Source organism: Trichomycterus rosablanca, chromosome 24 (genome assembly GCF_030014385.1).
Source record: "Trichomycterus rosablanca isolate fTriRos1 chromosome 24, fTriRos1.hap1, whole genome shotgun sequence".
In the NCBI taxonomy this organism is placed as follows: domain Eukaryota; kingdom Metazoa; phylum Chordata; class Actinopteri; order Siluriformes; family Trichomycteridae; genus Trichomycterus; species Trichomycterus rosablanca.
This window is the reverse complement of record NC_086011.1, coordinates 4,317,751-4,323,891: the sequence shown is the minus strand read 5'-3', so window position 1 is coordinate 4,323,891 and position 6,141 is coordinate 4,317,751.

Genomic DNA, 6,141 nt, shown 5'->3' with positions numbered 1-6,141 from the left:
TTATTTCATGTGTATCTGAGGACTGATGTTTTTGTATTATTTTGCCTTTTTGCTGGGATGCGGGTTGTCTTCTTTGTATGGAGTGCTCTTGGAAGAAACTGTGAGGCCTGTTGTGTTTACACGTTGAAAGAGGGAGATGTGAAGCAGAGCAGGTGCCTTTTCTGGAGCATTACGCTTAAACATGCCATTATATGTGTTCATGTGTCAGACCTTTAGAGAGCTCCTGTACGTGCCTGAACTTATTTTAATGGCCTTAATGTATTTGCATTGCTGTTTTTTAAGATATGCAGTCTGTGAATGCGCTGATTGACTCCTTGTTTTGTATGTCTGATTTTTGTTGACTTTTCCAAAGATAAAGCTGCTCTTATTTTTAGCAGCTTGAATGATTTTTAAAGATTTCAGGTAACAAAAAATATGATTGTAAAATGGACAACCTGGTCATTAAATTAGCAATATTCTAATTTAGTGGTAAGGACCAGCGTGCCACAGAAAAGCCAGAAATGCCAGCACGATCTCACCACCAATCAAACGTCCCTCATGTGGGCAGCAGAGGACACTGTGCCATAAAGATTTAGTTTGGTTGAGTTTGCAGTCTGAAAATCCTTTAGCTTTAATATTGTGATATTTTTGTGTTGTATATTACTAATTTTGGCGTATTTTGTTTATTCTTTTCAGGTTCATTTGTATTCTTAATAATATAGATACAATTGATTTGTTTAGTAAGGTAATTACACAACACACTATCACTAGAGTGGAAATTTTGATCTAATGTCTTGGGGGGGTGGGATAAGGTAAATACATCAATGTAATAAATAAAAAAACAATAACAACAAAACCTGACATTACCCATAATAGGTTTTATGGTGTTAATATATCAGTATTATATGTTATCATCATATCGCCAGGCTTATTTGTATAAGTCATATGTCTGATTGTTTTGAGGGATAAAACCCACTGGAGGGTTTTATAGTGGTCAAGGTAGCTGGGTTGCTTGTAACTGGAAAATAAGAAATGCACTAACAAAAATCTTGCCTTTTGCATGAAACATTAATTGTATTATTGTTAATTAACACAAACTGGAAGACTATACTACAATTCTTTGAACCAGGCCAATGCAAAGTCCACTTCAAAATGACTTAGAAAGACCCCTTTTGTAAAACAGTAAGAACTGTCCAGTTGTATTATGTATTATTGTTTGCTCAGTGATAAAGTTCAGATTTTTATCTGAGAGCTCTCTATAGACTATGAACACACTTACATTGGCCGCAAAGCAATTTAACATGCATTAAAAATATTCTGCTTGAATCTTGACTAATCAAGATGTTCAGGTGGCACAGTGGTCTAGTGCAGGGGTTCTCAACTGGTCTCAGCCCGGGACCCACATTTTCTCATGGTCATTAAGTCGCGACCCACTTTTATAGAATACAATCCAAACAAATTTATTTTTGAAAAATAGCCTTCGAAAACACATTTAAACATACATATGCATGCAAAGTGAATTTAAGAGCAATTTTTTAAAGAAACTGAGGAGGACCATGCCAACTGCATGTATAAAAGTTACTACAACAAATTTAAACATCAAAACTGCATAAAATAAATAAGGCTACAAAACAAGATGCTTTCACCTAACCTGTCTTTTGTGGAAGTCAGTGAGACAGTTGGGCATGTACTTTACTTCTGTAAATCAGAGTTTCAAAGTCTGGGGTGACAGTAGACAGAGTTACTCTCAGATCATGCTCAGTGTTCAACCTGTTTCTCTGCTTTGACTTGAGCTGGACCAAGGTAGAAAAGCCACTTTCACAAAGATAGGTAAGATGCCCGGAGTGCATGTTCTTGTTTGGAGCAAGATGCTGTCAGACACTTCTGTGATACCTTCAGCTCATTTACATTTTTACATTTTCAGCATTTAGCAGACGCTTTTATCCAAAGCGACTTACACAATGAGCGGAACACGATGAGCAATTGAGGGTTAAGGGCCTTGCACAGGGACCCAACAGTGGCAACTTGGTGGTGGCGGGGCTTGAACCGGCAACCTTCTGTTTACTAGTCCAGTACCTTAACTACCTAGCTAAAAAACTCCACCGGCTTGTATTTACATGCGGGATGTTTCGTTTGTAAATGTCGCATTAGTTTGGATGGTTTCATGCTCTCATGTGCCAGCATGAGAGCATTACAAATAACACACTGGGGTTTCTGTCCGTGTTTGTCCTCAATGAACACATTTCAAATACTCCGGGTTATATTTGCGTTTCGCCATCTTGCCTCCGAACATCGTCACAAATTTAAAGAGAAGGGTAACCGGCAAACGAATGGTGGTTACCATGGCAACGAGAATGCTGTGCGCGTCTGATGCGTGCCTCTCTCTGTCTCTTTTTTTTCCAGATAAAAGATGAGTACAAAATCAGATGAGCATTAATTATTATTATTTATTTTTTTAATGTATTTATTTTTTACAAGCTGTCCGCGACCCACCCAGAACGTGTCCGACCAGTTGAGAATCGCTGGTCTAGTGCACTGTTTTCCCACCACTGAGATCTTGACCTCTCATGTTTAACTCTCAGCATTGCTATCAACTGGCTGGACACACACAAGCAGTTGGCTGTGTCTACAGGTGTATTTAATTCATTATATAAAAAAAATTAACTGTATGCTTTGAGATAATTAGTACTTTCAGTACATTTTACTGAAAATGTAAAATGTAAAAATGTACTGCAAATGCCAATTGTATAGCGATAATGCGAATGACACATTGTTCCACCCTTAACATGTCCTTGGGTCTGACTAATCTTTATCCAATTGTAACTGAAATATTAAGTTAGAAGTCAATATTACAACATGTGACTATTTTTAAAAATCTCTTTACATCTCTGAGGCTTTTTTGGTTAACAGTGTTGCGTTACAAAAAAAAATTAATGAGAATTCATAGTAAATACTTTTCAGTACCTCAGTCATGTTTTAAATTGGTAGTATGTCTTCCAGTGTGTGTTAAAATACTTACACATTCTGTATTATGATAAAGATATATATTTGATAAGCTTTTTGTTTACTGTTTTCATTATTTCAGTCTTTTGTTTGGTGTAAGGGATGTACAAATGTTTAAAATGATGAATGTGATTGGTGCTGGGGTTTAAAAACAATAATTAAAAGATTTTTCTCAACATTGTTGGCTTGTTTAATGTGAACATAAGGATGCAGAACTAGTCTTACATTAACTTAATGAGGTGATCAGAATGGAATACATGATCGCCATGTTGATATCCCATTTACTGGTACTAAGGATAGAATAGCCGTGTGAAGGTGTCAATACCAAGCCTAGCCAACTAGTTTACAGCCGAGATGCTGACTACATTTTTGCAAGCAGCTGCTCTTAGTATGGTTGTAGATAAACTCAGTTGTTTAAAGTGGTCAGAGTTCTTATTTCTGGTGCTTTACTTTCTCATCACTTCTGAGGTGAAACGTTACCATCACGGCGTATCACCACCAAGCAGCTAACTAACTCAAACCACGTAGGTGTGCTTGCCGGGTGAATAAATATGTACATTTTAAATAGAGACTGAATATATGTGTCCATGTTCATTTAAATTTAAAAAATATGCTAATCCGTTTACATTTATGAGCACAATGTCAAAAGCAAGAAGCACTTATTCATCAAAACAAACGCACAGGAATGAGAGCCTCACTGCGCATGCTCCGATTTACGTAAGGTTGCGTAGGGTGCGCAAAGTGCGTTCGTACTTTACTTACGTATAATTTACAGTATATTTTCCATTAAAAACATGCCCCTATTTCAGTATGTGTTTCAGTCAGGAGATAAATATACACTTTTGCTAGCTTTAAAAGTGGAACCATGGAATAATCTTAAATGTGCAATGTTTGCATTATTACATTTACGATAATTGGGACTACATATTGTATGCATTTATTGGCTTATACACCAGCGTAAATAGCTGTGAACGCCGGTGTGATTTAGATAGATTAGACAGATAGATACTTTATTGATCCCGAAGGAAATTAAAGCCCCAGTAGCATAATACAACAAATAATTAACAGTAAAATAGTAAAGTGACATGTGACAATATTGCACAATGAGGCCAATATAGCCATATACACATACGTTGTATACACTTGTGTACACATACAACCATATACACTTTTCTAGTAACATCCTTAACTTGATCAAATAATAAAACGGACTAACACACTTTGTGGCAACATTTCCCTGCAACTACCCACTTTTTTATTTCTCAGTCTGATTGCACGCACAGTTCGGGCGTATTTAGGCATTCAAGACCCATTTCATAATGAAAAGAAGTCTTTAAGCATGCAAATGAACCATCGTCTCGACTGAAGACATTGTGTGTGCAAATCAGGACAATAATCAAGCAAAGTTACGTAAAACTTCAATAAATGTACTTTATTTGTACTTGTAAGCAGACACAGACAAAAAACTAAGTACATCACATCTGTGTGCAAAATAAGCAGCAGGAACAAAACAAACATTTACCGCAGCATGGTCGCTGTTCCACCCGCTCACAAACAACTTAGCTTATCAATGCTGTTAACAGATGATCATTTATCCAGATAACGCTCCCTGGCATCCTTGCTAAGTTCGTCTCGGTCTGGTTTCCTCTCATTTCTTCTGCTTCTCCAGTTTTCACAGTTTAACGCACGTGTTCCTGCTACTCGCTAATGCGACTCATCCACAATGGCGCATAGGTGACGTCACACTAAACACACGTGACTGACAAAGACGAACGAGGTTTTTTATTTAAAGAAGCAGTAAACAGATTTAAGTTAATCTAAATAATTTCTTGTTTAAAGAGGGGCTCAAGGAATTCAGTTTGCAAATATGTATTCTAAATGTATAAAATAAATAAAAGATGGCAATTTTAGCAGTTTCGGTTTTATGAATATAATATTTAGCTAGTACTATAATTAGGTTAATCATATAAGATTCAATTGGCTGAAAAAAGGGTTATCAAATACATACAAAATATATTGGCTTTTAATTGGAATATATTTACCAATTTGTTCCCAAAATCCCAGAACACATCCACCCAAATGCAAAAGGTATAGACACAATCAACTAATAAATGATCAATCGACTCACTAAAGACCTCATTTACAAGATCATCACCTATTAATCTAGCATTAACTGGGTAACACCTGTGAAGTATTAAAAAAAAATGACATCTCTTATTTTATTATTAATGAAGAACTTAAGATTTATAAGAAGTCCAAACAAAATGGCATTTTATATTATCTCCAGGTATGTGAGAAATAGTCCTTAAACAAAACTGTTTTTGAACAAGAAGGTTCCTAATGTATCAGTTATCACTTTTTTATCCATCATATTAATACCTTTAATATAAATATTAAGATCTAAGGACAATATGATATTGAGATAGTGAAAATTACCTTTAAGCATGGAAAAAAACATGTGGTATAGCATCACACATTTATTTTCCCATCCTGATCACAGAAATCAGAAAAAGAAAGAAGATTAGAACAAATGATCAGGTTAGAATAGTCGTGTGGTGTCAATACCTAGCATAGCCAACTAGTTCACAGCTGAGATATTGACTAAAACCCAAATAATCCATAAACCATCACTATTATAATGAAAAATATACTATAATGACTTGTGCACTGTGTACGGTACACTAATTATACGAAAGACATTACAGCTGTAAGTTAATATCCAGTAACTGCTGTCAGTATGGTTGTAGATAAGTTGTCACTTGTTTAAAGCTCAGATTTCTTATTTCTGGTGCTTTACTTTCTCATTTCTAAGGTAAAACGTTACCATCATGGCGTTTCACCACCAAGCAGCTAACTAACTCAAACCACGTAATTGTGGTTGCCAGGTAAATAAATATGTACATTTTAAATAGAGACCGAATATATGTCTTTTTTTATTTTAATTTAAAATTAGATGCTAATCCGTTGACGTTTACAAACACAAAGTCAAAAGAAAGGAGCACTTATTCATCAAAACACAAACACAAAATGGGAGCCTCACTACGCATGCGCCGACAGAATGGGAGCCTCACTACGCATGCTCAGATTTACGAACCTGACTACGCCTTAGGATGGTTCGTGAATTTGCGTAGGGTGCGCGAAGTGCGTAAGGTGCGTTTG